Raw genomic sequence first — 17,164 nt, forward strand, 5'->3', positions numbered from 1 at the left:
CTCTTTAGTCTGTTCTAGTAGTGACTACCTCCACATTGTCTGTCCTAGTAGTGACTACCTCCACACTGTCTGTTCTAGGAGTGACTACCTTCACTCTTTAGTCTGTTCTAGTAGTGACAACCTCCACTCTTTAGTCTGTTTGAGTAGTGACAACCTCCACTCTTTAGTCTGTTTGAGTAGTGACTACCTTCACTCTTTAGTCTGTTCTAGTAGTGACAACCTCCACACTGTCTGTTCTAGCAGTGACTACCTCCACTCTTTAGTCTGTTCTAGCAGTGACCACCTCCACACTGTCTGTTCTAGTAGTGACTACCTCCACTCTTTAGTCTGTTCTAGTAGTGACTACATCCACACTGTCTGTTCGAGTAGTGACTACATCCACACTGTCTGTTCTAGCAGTGACTACCTCCACACTGTCTGTTCTAGTAGTGACTACATCCACACTGTCTGTTCTAGTAGTGACTACATCCACTCTTTAGTCTGTTCTAGCAGTGACTACCTCCACACTGTCTGTTCTAGTAGTGACTACATCCACTCTTTAGTCTGTTCTAGCAGTGACTACCTCCACACTGTCTGTTCTAGTAGTGACTACCTCCACACTGTCTGTTCTAGTAGTGACTACATCCACACTGTCTGTTCTAGTAGTGACTACCTCCACACTGTCTGTTCTAGTAGTGACTACATCCACACTGTCTGTTCTAGTAGTGACTACCTCCACTCTTTAGTCTGTTCTAGCAGTGACTACATCCACACTGTCTGTTCGAGTAGTGACTACATCCACACTGTCTGTTCGAGTAGTGACTACATCCACACTGTCTGTTCTAGCAGTGACTACCTCCACACTGTCTGTTCTAGTAGTGACTACCTCCACACTGTCTGTTCTAGTAGTGACTACCTCCACACTGTCTGTTCTAGTAGTGACTACCTCCACACTGTCTGTTCTAGTAGTAACTACCTCCACACTGTCTGTTCTAGTAGTGACTACATCCACACTGTCTGTTCTAGCAGTGACTACCTCCACACTGTCTGTTCTAGCAGTGACTACCTCCACACTGTCTGTTCTAGTAGTGACTACCTCCACACTGTCTGTTCTAGTAGTGACTACCTCCACACTGTCTGTTCTAGTAGTGACTACCCCCACACTGTCTGTTCTAGTAGTGACTACCTCCACACTGTCTGTTCTAGTAGTGACTACCTCCACACTGTCTGTTCTAGTAGTGACTACCTCCACACTGTCTGTTCTAGTAGTGACTACCTCCACACTGTCTGTTCTAGTAGTGACTACCTCCACACTGTCTGTTCTAGTAGTGACTACCTCCACACTGTCTGTTCTAGTAGTGACTACCTCCACACTGTCTGTTCTAGTAGTGACTACCTCCACACTCCACACTGTCTGTTCTAGTAGTGACTACATCCACACTGTCTGTTCTAGTAGTGACTACCTCCACACTGTCTGTTCTAGTAGTGACTACCTCCACACTGTCTGTTCTAGTAGTGACTACCTCCACACTGTCTGTTCTAGTAGTGACTACCTCCACTCTTTTGTCTGTTGTAGTTGCTACTACCTCCACACTGTCTGTTCTAGTAGTGACTACCTCCACACTGTCTGTTCTAGTAGTGACTACCTCCACACTGTCTGTTCTAGTAGTGACCACCTCCACACTGTCTGTTCTAGTAGTGACTACCTCCACACTGTCTGTTCTAGTAGTGACTACATCCACACTGTCTGTTCTAGTAGTGACTACCTCCACTCTTTAGTCTGTTCTAGTAGTGACTACCTCCACACTGTCTGTTCTAGTAGTGACTACCTCCACACTGTCTGTTCTAGTAGTGACTACCTCCACTCTTTTGTCTGTTGTAGTTGCTACTACCTCCACACTGTCTGTTCTAGTAGTGACTACCTCCACACTGTCTGTTCTAGTAGTGACTACCTCCACACTGTCTGTTCTAGTAGTGACCACCTCCACACTGTCTGTTCTAGTAGTGACTACCTCCACACTGTCTGTTCTAGTAGTGACTACATCCACACTGTCTGTTCTAGCAGTGACTACCTCCACACTGTCTGTTCTAGTAGTGACTACCTCCACACTGTCTGTTCTAGTAGTGACTACCTCCACTCTTTTGTCTGTTGTAGTTGCTACTACCTCCACACTGTCTGTTCTAGTAGTGACTACCTCCACACTGTCTGTTCTAGTAGTGACTACCTCCACTCTTTTGTCTGTTGTAGTTGCTACTACCTCCACACTGTCTGTTCTAGTAGTGAATACCTCCACACTGTCTGTTCTAGTAGTGACTACCTCCACACTGTCTGTTCTAGTAGTGACTAACTCCACTCTTTTGTCTGTTGTAGTTGCTACTACCTCCACACTGTCTGTTCTAGTAGTGACTACCTCCACACTGTCTACCTCCACTCTTTAGTCTGTTCTAGTAGTGACCACCTCCACACTGTCTGTTCTAGTAGTGACTACCTCCACACTGTCTGTTCGAGTAGTGACTACCTCCACATTGTCTGTTCTAGCAGTGACTACCTCCACATTGTCTGTTCTAGTAGTGACTACCTCCACACTGTCTACCTCCACTCTTTAGTCTGTTCAAGCAGTGACTACCTCCACATTGTCTGTTCTAGCAGTGACTACCTCCACACTGTCTGTTCTAGTAGTGACTACCTCCACACTGTCTGTTCTAGTAGTGACTACCTCCACTCTTTAGTCTGTTCAAGCAGTGACTACCTCCACATTGTCTGTTCTAGCAGTGACTACCTCCACATTGTCTGTTCTAGCAGTGACTACCTCCACTCTTTAGTCTGTTCGAGTAGTGACTACCTCCACTCTTTAGTCTGTTCGAGTAGTGACTACCTCCACTCTTTAGTCTGTCCTAGCAGTGACTACCTCCACATTGTCTGTCCTAGCAGTGACTACCTTCACTCTTTAGTCTGTTCTAGTAGTGACTACCTCCACACTGTCTGTTCTAGTAGTGACTACCTCCACATTGTCTGTTCTAGTAGTGACTACCTCCACACTGTCTGTTCTAGCAGTGACTACCTCCACACTGTCTGTTCTAGTAGTGACTACCTCCACACTGTCTACCTCCACTCTTTAGTCTGTTCAAGCAGTGACTACCTCCACATTGTCTGTTCTAGCAGTGACTACCTCCACATTGTCTGTTCTAGCAGTGACTACCTCCACTCTTTAGTCTGTTCGAGTAGTGACTACCTCCACTCTTTAGTCTGTTCGAGTAGTGACTACCTCCACTCTTTAGTCTGTTCTAGTAGTGACTACCTCCACTCTTTCGTCTGTTCTAGTAGTGACTACCTCCACACTGTCTGTTCTAGTAGTGACAACCTCCACTCTTTAGTCTGTTCTAGTAGTGACTACCTCCACTCTTTCGTCTGTTCTAGTAGTGACTACATCCACTCTTTAGTCTGTTCTAGTAGTGACTACATCCACTCTTTAGTCTGTTCTAGTAGTGACTACCTCCACTCTTTCGTCTGTTCTAGTAGTGACTACCTCCACTCTTTCGTCTGTTCTAGTAGTGACTACCTCCACTCTTTCGTCTGTTCTAGTAGTGACTACCTCCACTCTTTCGTCTTTTCTAGTAGTGACTACCTCCACTTTTTCATCTGTTCTAGTAGTGACTACCTCCACTCTTTAGTCTGTTCTAGTAGTGACTACCTCCACTCTTTAGTCTGTTCTAGTAGTGACTACCTCCACTCTTTCGTCTGTTCTAGTAGTGACTACCTCCACTCTTTCGTCTGTTCTAGTAGTAACTACCTCCACTCTTTTGTCTGTTCTAGTAGTGACTACATCCACTCTTTAGTCTGTTCTAGTAGTGACTACATCCACTCTTTCGTCTGTTCTAGTAGTGACTACCTCCACTCTTTCGTCTGTTCTAGTAGTGACTACCTCCACTCTTTCGTCTGTTCTAGTAGTGACTACCTCCACATTGTCTGTCCTAGCAGTGACTACCTCCACATTGTCTGTCCTAGTAGTGACTACCTCCACACTGTCTGTTCTAGTAGTGACTACCTTCACTCTTTAGTCTGTTTGAGTAGTGACAACCTCCACTCTTTAGTCTGTTTGAGTAGTGACTACCTCCACTCTTTAGTCTGTTCGAGTAGTGACTACCTCCACTCTTTAGTCTGTTCGAGTAGTGACTACCTCCACTCTTTCGTCTGTTCTAGCAGTGACCACCTCCACACTGTCTGTTCTAGCAGTGACTACCTCCACTCTTTAGTCTGTTCTAGCAGTGACCACCTCCACACTGTCTGTTCTAGTAGTGACTACCTCCACTCTTTAGTCTGTTCTAGTAGTGACTACATCCACACTGTCTGTTCGAGTAGTGACTACATCCACACTGTCTGTTCTAGCAGTGACTACCTCCACACTGTCTGTTCTAGCAGTGACTACATCCACACTGTCTGTTCTAGTAGTGACTACATCCACTCTTTAGTCTGTTCTAGCAGTGACTACCTCCACACTGTCTGTTCTAGTAGTGACTACATCCACTCTTTAGTCTGTTCTAGCAGTGACTACCTCCACACTGTCTGTTCTAGTAGTGACTACCTCCACACTGTCTGTTCTAGTAGTGACTACCTCCACACTGTCTGTTCTAGTAGTGACTACCTCCACACTGTCTGTTCTAGTAGTGACTACCTCCACACTGTCTGTTCTAGTAGTGACTACCTCCACACTGTCTGTTCTAGTAGTGACTACCTCCACACTGTCTGTTCTAGTAGTGACTACCTCCACACTGTCTGTTCTAGTAGTGACTACCTCCACACTGTCTGTTCTAGTAGTGACTACCTCCACACTGTCTGTTCTAGTAGTGACTACCTCCACACTGTCTGTTCTAGTAGTGACTACATCCACACTGTCTGTTCTAGTAGTGACTACCTCCACACTGTCTGTTCTAGTAGTGACTACATCCACACTGTCTGTTCTAGTAGTGACTACCTCCACACTGTCTGTTCTAGCAGTGACTACCTCCACACTGTATGTTCTAGTAGTGACTACCTCCACACTGTCTGTTCTAGTAGTGACTACCTCCACACTGTCTGTTCTAGTAGTGACTACCTCCACTCTTTTGTCTGTTGTAGTTGCTACTACCTCCACACTGTCTGTTCTAGTAGTGACTACCTCCACACTGTCTGTTCTAGTAGTGACTACCTCCACACTGTCTGTTCTAGTAGTGACCACCTCCACACTGTCTGTTCTAGTAGTGACTACCTCCACACTGTCTGTTCTAGTAGTGACTACATCCACTCTTTAGTCTGTTCTAGTAGTGACTACCTCCACACTGTCTGTTCTAGCAGTGACTACCTCCACACTGTCTGTTCTAGCAGTGACTACCTCCACACTGTCTGTTCTAGCAGTGACTACCTCCACACTGTCTGTTCTAGTAGTGACTACCTCCACACTGTCTGTTCTAGTAGTGACTACCTCCACACTGTCTGTTCTAGTAGTGACTACCTCCACTCTTTTGTCTGTTGTAGTTGCTACTACCTCCACACTGTCTGTTCTAGTAGTGACTACCTCCACACTGTCTGTTCTAGTAGTGACTACCTCCACACTGTCTGTTCTAGTAGTGACTACCTCCACACTGTCTGTTCTAGTAGTGACTACCTCCACTCTTTTGTCTGTTGTAGTTGCTACTACCTCCACACTGTCTGTTCTAGTAGTGACTACCTCCACACTGTCTGTTCTAGTAGTGACTACCTCCACACTGTCTGTTCTAGTAGTGACTACCTCCACTCTTTTGTCTGTTGTAGTTGCTACTACCTCCACACTGTCTGTTCTAGCAGTGACTACCTCCACACTGTCTGTTCTAGTAGTGACTACTTCCACTCTTTAGTCTGTTCTAGTACCTTCACACTGTCTGTTCTAGTAGGGACTACCTCCATAGTGTCTATTCAAGTACTGACTACCTCCACTCTTTAGCATGTTCTGGCAGTGACTACCTCCACTCTTTAGTCTGTTCTAGCAGTGACTACCTCCATAGCGCCTTTTCTAGCGGTGACTGCCTCCACTCTTTAGTCTGTTCTAGCAGTGACTTCCTCCACTACAGTCTGTTCTAGCAGTGACTACCTCCACTCTTTATTGTGTTCTAGCAGTGACTACCTCCACTCTTTAGTCTGTTCTAGCAATGACTACCTCCACTCTTTAGTCTGTTCTAGCAGTGACTACCCCCACCTCTTTAGTCTGTTCTAGCAGTGACTACCCCCACCTCTTTAGTCTGTTCTAGCAATGACTACCTCCACTCTTTAGTCTGTTCTAGCAGTGACTACCTCCACTTTCCACCTTTTCCTCTGCGGCTGTCTCTCAGCTCCATCCTGTCAATAGACTTCTTCCTCTTTCAAACCCTGTACTTCTCCACATTATGAAATCAATCTCTCTCCCTCCTTCTCTCTGCTGTTCCCACATCTGTGACTATAACTGTGGTTGGGAGGGTGGGAGGAGGCACCCTCACGTTTGCCATAACCACAGCCTCTCCCTCCAACTTCCTCCCCCTTCCTCCTCCCTCCCTCCTTTCTGTCTTTCTTTCTTACATTCAACACTCCTCTCTCTCCCCCTCCCTCCCTCTGTCTGCAATGTCAAACACTCCCTCCCTTTATCACTCTCCCTCTATCTGGTTCCCATGTCAACAGAGTATCCTCTCTATGCGTCTGATTGACTCAGGTCACTAGCAATGTTTGGGCATCTACATTCAGGATTTTTTGGCAATGTTTAAAGGGAAAATAAGTCATGGTTTGGGCTCTGACAAACAAGCCAAGTAGCTAACATACATTCAGACTCAAACGCACACACGCGTACACACACACGAGCATACACACAGCTAGTTGGGGCCGCAGGCAGCACAACACATTAAAGTTTGAGCTAGACCCGCTCCAGCTCTCGGGTTGTGGGAGGAAATTCCTGCTCCGCCCTGCTATACAGTATGACATCAGAGGTATGGTAGTGTATGGGTGTCAGACAGAGGCTGGAGGGCATGGAGAAACTGGCAGGGTGAGATGGGAACAGCCTGGTCAGGAGAGGAGGGGTTCTATCAATAACAGTGATGTCAGTGCAGGACCAAGAGTAGAGGTCAACAAGACAGTATAGAAATCATATACTAGAAAATCTGCTTTGAAAAACATATACCCCAATAATGGACTAAAGGAGCCTAACATCACTCCTTGGTCCAAGGACCTGACATGTTCTGTTTAAAGGCGAATTTGCTCTGGAAGCCCAAAACAGTCAAGTACTCAGTGTAAATGTGAATTGATTCTTAGTTGCGGTAAGGTTCTAGAAACATAAATTCCTCTACTTTCATATCACATCAAAATAACTGTTCACTGTTTTAACCGGTTTTATCACAGTTGCAGCCAACAGTATTTTTCAGTGACAACACGTTTGTGACGTCCATCTTCCTTTACAAGCAGGTGTTTGGAGACGACAATAGATAATTATCAGGTAGTCCACTCAGTATTCTGTCTGTAACATGGAAATATGGCCTTGTGGGAACCCTAACCCTATAAAGGTGTGTATCAAAAACTTTTGTTTAAAAAATATATATTTCTCTCTGATATGAAAGATAAGGTCCTTATGCTTCCAAAGCTGTACCACAAGTGATGCATATATGAATGTTCAGACCAAGCGTTGGGGCTCTTAAAAAACTCCCTATAGAGAAGACGTCTTAATCCAATGTAATGGAAGGACTAGAAAAAACACAGGCAGTTAGTGCATAGTGTTACTGCCCCGGCAATAAGGATGACAATTAACTTTAATAGCCAAATCCTGCACTTTTATATTGATGTGAAAACTGAAATGGTGTTAGTATCCGTGTCAATGCATTCCATAAATAGATCACATGCATGATTCATACTACTTCAGACAATATCTGTCTGTTTTAGAAGGGTAGGGGCAAAATTCATTCATTAGATTCCCTATTCCCCAATTTGTCAAGAAAACCCCAATGTTAATGTTGATGGCAACCTTGCCATGTTATTGCATTTTGCAATCAATATTGATATTTTTCTGAGAGTTCTGGAAGTGGAAAGTTGGACAGGCTTACAAGGGCACTTTAGAAAATAAGCCTGCGGAATTGATGTTTTGTCATCGTCGGATTATGTTATTTATCGAGATGACACATCACTGGTCTGGGCTAGGGCCTAAGAGGGAGTAAGCGCTTTAGTTTTTATACATATATAAAATATATTGATTGTGCGTTAAGCCCTGTGGCACTCATGATAAACTATTTCTGTGATACTGGTGGATGGGGCACCGGGGCAGGCAGAGTGATGGTGGCTTCTATCAGTGAAGGTATACTGCCATCTAGTGATAGAGATGTAAATGAACATGAAAATGAGTCTAGGGAAGGCCAAAGGCTTATGTAACAGTATAACTTTAGACCGTCCCCTCGCCCCGACCTCGGGCGCGAACCAGGGACCCTCTGCACACATCAACAACGGTCACCCACGAAGCGGCGTTACCCATCGCTCCACAAAAGCCGCGGAAGGGGAAACACTACTTCTAGGTTTCAGAGCAAGTGACGTAACTGATTGAAACGCTATTAGCGCGTACCCGCTAACTAGCTAGCCATTTCACATCCGTTACACTTAGATAAACAACAAATCTTTGTATCATTCAAATTATGGTGTCTCTGGGAGCACAGGAAGTGCCATTGAGGCCATCTCGATTAAGAAGTACATTTTCTTCTTCTACTACTTCTAAGAGTTGGTAATCAAACTGAAAGGGTGCATACTGCCACAAGTGTGTTGTCTGAAAAGGTATGAAGTCAAGGTTGGTGATTTACTGCTCTGCAGTTATGGAATGTTTGCTCAAGTGTATAATTCATTGGGTGATCCCTCCTGATGACCTAGATCAGGCCTGGTCAAAGGCCGGCCCCGGGGTCCTATGCGGCCTGCGACCTGATTCAATACGGCCCGCGGAATCATGCTCAGATCACATAAAACATTTGCGATAGTAAAGTTTTGAAAAACTTATTTGTTATTCAAATTAAAAGCCCAATAAATACTCACCTTTGTGTAATGATTTATCGGCCACCGCTTGTGGGACATTTATTTTGAAGGCAAGCGTATGTTACGCACGCCTCTGAGAAGAGGGAACGCAACTCCCTGCTACAACTCAACTCTCTGAAGTGCAAGAGGTATGGACTGTAGGTGCGAGTAAGGATGACACAAAAGCAGGATTTACCGTTTACTAGGATTTATTTCCTACACGGTAATATGGGGAAAAGGGGCTGGACGGAACCAAAGCAAAGAAAGTAAATATCAAAGTTCCCCCTCTCCTATATAACCTGCCTACCCACTTACTTACCTAACTTAGCACCACCTGGTGCCCTAACCAAAATACAGGGGGTGGTCCGCCCAGGTCTTACCTAGTGTGCCTAGACAGTAAATATACTACAGGTATATGTATGCCCGCGGGCCTCTTGCCTAAGCACTCCCAAAGTGCCTTCCCCTTCCCCCCTGGGAACAAATGAAACAGAATAATTATTAACAATTTCACAAACACTCACAAACACAGGACATAGCAAAGCTGCTACCAACAACAACTAATATAGTACATACCAACACTTTCTGATACACAACCAACACTATACAAAATATTCAATTCTATCTCTGATCTCTTCTCCTTCTCTCTCTAATGATCTCTCCAAAACATTCAATCTCCCTCTAATCTTTCTCCAAAATATTAAATTCTATCTCTGATCTCCAAATCTCTACTCTCTAATCTCTCTCCTAAATATTCAATCTCCCTCTAATCTCTCTCCTGATCTCATCTCTCTTCTTCTGAACAGAACACTGGCTTTTATATCTTCAGGTGGCAATGGTGATTAGGGTCAGCTGCTTCTTGACGAGGGGGCGGGGTCAGCTCCAATCATCAATTAGCCTGGGGTCGACCAATCATCTGGTTGGGGAGTACTTCAGGAAGTCATCTCCTGAAACACACACTCAAATACAAACTAAAACACAGAAACTGGGGAACGTAACACGCCCACCACAAAAATTGCAAACATACAGTTTGTAATAACAAAACCCAACGCTTCCCCAGTTAGTAAACCCGTGATAGAGCGTCAGCAACCACATTCGCTGAGCCCTTCACATAGGCTATCTGTACATTATATCCTTGTACAATCAGAGCCCACCGCATAAGGCGGCGGTTCTGATTGTACATTTGTTTCAAGAACACTAAAGGATTATGGTCTGTGAAGACCATAACAGGCAAGGCACTGGATCCCACATATACTTCAAAGAACTGTAAGGCTAGCAATAAAGCTAGCGTCTCTTGTTCAATTGTGGAGTAACTTGACTGACACGAGTTGAATTTACGGGAGAAGAAACTGACGGGCCGATCCACTCCGTCTTCATCTTCCTGTAAGAGAACCGCACCCACCCCCACTATACTAGCGTCAACCTCAAAGGTTTGTCAAAGTTGGGGGCGGCAAGCACTGGGGCACTACAAAGTAGCGCTTTAGCGGACTCAAAAGCATGGTTACAGTCCTTGGACCACCTAAATGGTACCTTGGGACTAAGCAGAGATGAAAGGGGAGCTACTACCGTCGAGAAATTCTTACAGAATGTACGATAGTACCCTACCATCCCTAGGAATCTGCGCAACTGGCGTCGAGTCGTGGGAACAGGAAAAGCAACAATTGCTTCCACTTTGCCAGATACTGGGCGCACTTGACCTTGTCCCACTTGTTTCCCTAAGTAAGTCACCGTAGCCTTCCCAAACTCACACTTGGCCAAATTGAGGGTTAAAGAAGCATTCTCCAACTGCTGAAACACACTTTTCAAAGTGGAGAGATGATCAGACCAAGTAGACGAATGTATCACCACATCATCAAGGTATGCAGTACAATTTGGCACATCTGCAAACACAATGTTAACTAGACGCTGAAAAGTAGCAGGTGCATTACACATGCCAAAGGGCATCACAGTGTATTGTACAAAGTTATCAGGCGTAACAAAAGCCGATATGTCAGAAGCTCTAGAGGTCAGAGGCACCTGCCAATAACCTTTTAACAAATCTAACTTACTAACGTAAGCAGCAGAGCCAATTCTATCAATGCAGTCATCTAATCGAGGTAGAGGAAAAGAATCAGACTTTGTAACTGCATTTACTCTACGATAGTCCGTGCATAAGCGGGACGTACCGTCAGGCTTAGGAACAAGAATACATGGGGAACTCCAGGAGCTGTTACTGGGTTTTGCCATGTCATTCTGTAATAAATAAGCTACCTCACTTTTCATTACCTCCCTTTTCTTTGCATTAACCCGGTACGGATGCTGACGTATAGGAGCAGCGTTCCCCACATCCACGTCATGTTCCAAGATGGACGTGCGACTTGGAACGTCCTGAAACACACTGAGAAAACTGTTTATCAATAGGATAAGGTCCTTAGTTTGAACGTTATCCAAATGTTCCATTTGAGAGGGTAACTTCTTCAGCATCTCTGAATTACATAGGCGTTCACACTGCTGTAACGTATGGCGTAACTCCAACCCATCCTCCTCATCATCCTCTAGGTCCCAGCCAGGCTTCAGCACCACCGCAGCCACACTGGAGACGGCGGGCTGGACCGGCTTACTTGAGGAGCTGTCTGGAGAGTCACGTACATAATATTCTTTTAGCATGTTAACATGACACACACGGGAAGAACGCCTTCGATCTGGAGTCTTTATCACATAATTGGTGTCACTGAGTTTCTTTTCCACCAGATATGGTCCAGAAAAACGTGCTGACAGAGATGAGCCAGGAATTGGCAACAAAACTAAAACTTGATCCCCTGGTGCAAAAGAACGGCCAACAGCCTTTTTGTCATAATGCACCTTCATGCGTTTTTGCGAAGAGGAAAGAGACTTTTGGGCTAACGCACATGCGGCGTGCAGTCTCTCCCGCATCTTACTGACATAATCCAAAACATTTTTAGGGGCGCTGCTGGGTGTAGGAGATAAGATATGCTCCTTCAAAACTTTCAGCGGACCCCGTGGGGTGTGTCCAAACACAAGGTCAGCAGGGCTGAACCCTAAGGACTCTTGTATGGTTTCCCTTATAGCAAATAGGACAAAGGGCACCCCCTCATCCCAATCGGTACTGGTATCCATACAATACTTGCGTAGCATTGCCTTCAGCGTCTGATGCCAGCGTTCGAGAGCCCCTTGACTCTCTGGATGATACGGACTTGAGACCTGATGGGAAATACACAATGTCTTTAACACATTTGAAAACAGCTTTGACATGAAGTTGGATCCCTGATCAGTTTGGATTACTTTAGGGAGTCCAAACGTAGAGAAGAACTTCACCAGTGCCTTCACCACAGTCTTAGCCGTTATAGTACGGAGAGGAATAGCCTCTGGGTATCGAGTAGCACTGCCCATTATTGTTAGTAAGAACTGGTTACCTGACCTGGTTTTCGGCAATGGACCTACACAATCAACTAACACTCTTTCAAACGGTTCCCCCACCACAGGAATCGGGCAGAGCGGTGCTCGAGGAACTGTTTGATTCGCTTTCCCAGTGAGTTGACATACGTGACATGTTTTACCAAATTGGACCACATCAGACTTCAAACCTGGCCAGAAAAAATGACGAAGGACCCGGTTATAAGTCTTTGTGATCCCCAAATGTCCAGACCACGCCTGGTCATGGGCGAGTGACAGCACCTGCTGTCGGAACGGTGTAGGAACAACCACTTGACACACTTCACTCCAGTCATTAACGGTGTCATGAGCTGCCCATTTACGCATCAAAACTCCTGCTTCCATAAAGTAGGCAGTCTCTCTAGTTTTAGCTTCCTCAATGGAAATTACCGAAGCAAAACACTTACGAAGACTGGTGTCTCCTTTTTGACATTCAATCACCTTCTCAGGGGTGACAGACAAAAGAATGTCATGTAATTGGGGCGCGAGTTCGCATTCCCCTGCCTTAGTTTTTACTCCTGTAAAAACTGTCGGACTTGCAGAAGGAATACTCGATGCATTGTCTTCTACTTCAACATTCTCAAAAATGGAACCAGCCAAATCCACCACGTCGCCAAGCTTGCGAGATTGTGCCCTCGTTAACACACAAGCAGGAAAAACATGGGGAAATGCTTGAACCAATTTCTCATCTGCAATTCTGATTTCTGGGTTGTCTACTACCTCTAACACAGGAGTAACGTTACCACCAGCAATATCATTCCCTAGTAGCAATGTGACTCCTTTTACTGGCAGTGTAGACACTACACCAACACGGAAACGTCCTGATACCAAGTCTGACACTAAGTGGACCCAGTGTAATGGTACAGGTACTGTTTTTGTCTCTATGCCCTGTAATATAACATGTGAGCCACAATATGTTTCAGGAGACCAGGGTAAAGCATCAGTAATGATTACTGACTGTGCCGCCCCAGTGTCTCGTAAGATTTTAATTGGCTTTTGATCAGCTTGTTCTCCAGTTAAGGAAACACAACCGGTAGAGATAAACGGAGCATAAACAGGATCCGGTTTCTCAAATGCTGAATCAATACCTCGGACCAACGGACGAGCCAAAGACTTGACTAAACCCAAACATTTTCTTTTTGGGGACGGTGACTGGGACTGTTTCGGTTTATTTTTCAAAACTGGGCAGTCCGCAATCACGTGACCCTTTTGGTGACAGTAAAAACATTCACGGATCTCATGAAAAGGTTTGTCAGAGGAAAAGCGACCTGAACGAGGCACTGATGACGTAATCAGTCTACCTTCAAAACGAGGTGCACCAAAGACAGTCTTGTGTGTCAAAGCGTACTCATCTGCCAACACTGCTGCCTGGGCCAATGTCACCACTTTCTGTTCATTTAAATGAACTACAATTCTATCTGGGAGGTTGCTTTTAAAATCCTCCAACAGCATCAACTCCCGAATATCAGAAAAGGTGTTAGCTTTGCTGGCTGAACACCATCGATTAAACAGAGACTCTTTGTCCCTTGCAAACTCAACAAAAGTACAGTGAGAGGGTTTCTTGTGGTTCCTGAAGCGCTGTCTATAAGCTTCAGGCACCAACTCATAAGCCCGCAACACGGTAGTTTTAACTGTTTCGTAGTGTAAACTGTCTTCCAGGGAGAGAGCAGCTACTACTTCCTGGGCTTTCCCAGACAATTTACATTGCAACAGGAGCGGCCAAACCTCAAGTGGCCAATGCAGCGCAGCGGCCACACGCTCAAACGCAGAGAAATAGGAATCAACTTCCGACTCTCGGAATGGTGGGACTAAAGCTATATTTTTACTTACATCAAAGTGGGCTTGATGATAAGCAGCTTTTGGAGTCGTACCGGAGCCAGCTTCTAGCTCCAGTTGTCGGATCCTCACCTCCTTGTCGGCTTCTATTTTCCTAATTTCAAGATCAAAATGCATCTGTCTCTCCTTATCTTTTTGCTCCATTTCTAACCGGGCCAGCCTCACCTTCAGCCTAGCGGTCCCGTCTGAACGACCTGAAGTAGAAGATAAAGGATCATATCGAGGCAATGCAAAGGGGGTACGAGCAACCCCTTCCTCCGCCCTGTCCTCCGACTTGGCATCGGAAGGTCTACCCGTCTCCTCTCCTTGCAATGAGAGAATTCTTTCTCTCACTAAACCCTCCCTGACTAGCACCAAAAGCTCAGCCTTTAGGGCTTTCTCAGGGATAACAAATCCATAATGGTCAGCTATAGCTAAAAGGTCTACTTTTCGAAACCTCACCAAACAATCAATAGAGGGCGCATCAATGAACTTGGAGATGGCTGAGGCAGCCATCTTGTACACAGCAATTTACTGAACACACAAACTAAACAAGTCATCCAAACTCACAACCTACCATCACACCTCAATCACTAACCACAGAGAGCTCAGTGCAGCAGGGTCCGGTGGGTTTAATGGAATCCCGGATGAGCCCCCATTATGTTACGCACGCCTCTGAGAAGAGGGAACGCAACTCCCTGCTACAACTCAACTCTCTGAAGTGCAAGAGGTATGGACTGTAGGTGCGAGTAAGGATGACACAAAAGCAGAATTTACCGTTTACTAGGATTTATTTCCTACACGGTAATATGGGGAAAAGGGGCTGGACGGAACCAAAGCAAAGAAAGTAAATATCAAAGTTCCCCCTCTCCTATATAACCTGCCTACCCACTTACTTACCTAACTTAGCACCACCTGGTGCCCTAACCAAAATACAGGGGGTGGTCCGCCCAGGTCTTACCTAGTGTGCCTAGACAGTAAATATACTACAGGTATATGTATGCCCGCGGGCCTCTTGCCTAAGCACTCCCAAAGTGCCTTCCCCTTCCCCCCTGGGAACAAATGAAACAGAATAATTATTAACAATTTCACAAACACTCACAAACACAGGACATAGCAAAGCTGCTACCAACAACAACTAATATAGTACATACCAACACTTTCTGATACACAACCAACACTATACAAAATATTCAATTCTATCTCTGATCTCTTCTCCTTCTCTCTCTAATGATCTCTCCAAAACATTCAATCTCCCTCTAATCTTTCTCCAAAATATTCAATTCTATCTCTGATCTCCAAATCTCTAATCTCTCTCCTAAATATTCAATCTCCCTCTAATCTCTCTCCTGATCTCATCTCTCTTCTTCTGAACAGAACACTGGCTTTTATATCTTCAGGTGGCAATGGTGATTAGGGTCAGCTGCTTCTTGACGAGGGGGCGGGGTCAGCTCCAATCATCAATTAGCCTGGGGTCGACCAATCATCTGGTTGGGGAGTACTTCAGGAAGTCATCTCCTGAAACACACACTCAAATACAAACTAAAACACAGAAACTGGGGAACGTAACAGCGTAAATAACAACTGCACGAGGTAAGACCGTGACTGACAGGCTGACACACACGTCACAGTTACAAATTGTAGCTAGCTAGAAATTGCGCAAAAATTAGTTTTTCAAAGAAGATGAAAGTAGACAATGAATGTAGGGTGTTCCAGCAAGAGTGGGCATCGAAATATTCATTTATTGAGGTATCAGGGAAAGCTGTGTGCGTAACCGGTGTGAAATCGCTAGCTAGTTAGCGGGGAGCGATAAGTAACGATTCTTCGAAGGTGACTGTTGTTGATGTGTGTCAGAGTCCCTGGTTCGAGCCCAGGTAGGGGCGAAGAGGGGGACAGAAGCAATACTGTTGCATTGATGCTGTTGACCCGGACCACTGGCTGCTGCGGAAAAGGATGAGGTCAAAATGGGGGTGAGTGTTGCCGGTGTGTAATGGCTAGCTGGTTAGCGTGGTGTGCACTAATAGCGTTTCAATCGGTAATAACACTCGCTCTGAGACCTAGAAGTTATTGTTCCCCTTGCTCTGCTTTTGTGGAGCAATAGGTAACGATTCTTCGTTACCTATTGTTGTTGATGTGTGCAGAGGGGCGCTGGGGCGAGAAGAGGGACGGAAGCTATACTGTTACATGTGCTTAGAGCGCATCGCTGTCTTAAAAGACTACAATTTGTCCGGTCACTTCCAGACAAAGCATGCAGAGAAATATAGGAATATGTCTTCTGAGCAGAGGACAAGTGCATCGAAAGAGTTTCTCAGTTGCAAAAGCAGCAAGCATTTTTTACAAAACTGCATTCAGCAAATTACGCAATTGCGAGAGCTAGCTATGTACATGTCCACAAAATTGCTAAACATATCAAGCCATTTTCTAAGGGTGAATTCATTAGAGAATGTTTAATTGACTCTGCAGCAATACTTTGCCCCGACAAGAAAGAGCTGTTTGAAAATGTTTCCCTGTCAAGATGAGCAGTGGCACGGCGTGTTGAGGACATCGCAGAGAATATGGAACAACAGTTGAAAGACAAGGTAAAAGATTTCACCTATTTCTCCTTGGCCCTGGATGAGAGCAGTGATACGGCGCAGTAGTTGATATTCTTACGAGGTATAACGCCAGACTTTGAAACGCTCCTTGGCGACAACACCAGGCTCCAGAGCATTGAAGCTGTAAAACAGGGAATAACAAATAAATCTGAAGACATTACAACACTGCACAACATCAATTCACCTCCCAGGTTTAGATAAGAATAACCTCATACAATGAAAATTATGTTTTACCTGAAGTGCTTGTACTGCTTGATCTGTGACAGCGGCCTGAAGTACAGAGTCAGGTGTTGTTGCCAGCCATAGCTTTCCACCAGCACCGTACCATCCT

The sequence above is a fragment of the Salvelinus namaycush genome, chromosome 23, assembly GCF_016432855.1.
Source record: "Salvelinus namaycush isolate Seneca chromosome 23, SaNama_1.0, whole genome shotgun sequence".
NCBI lineage: Eukaryota > Metazoa > Chordata > Actinopteri > Salmoniformes > Salmonidae > Salvelinus > Salvelinus namaycush.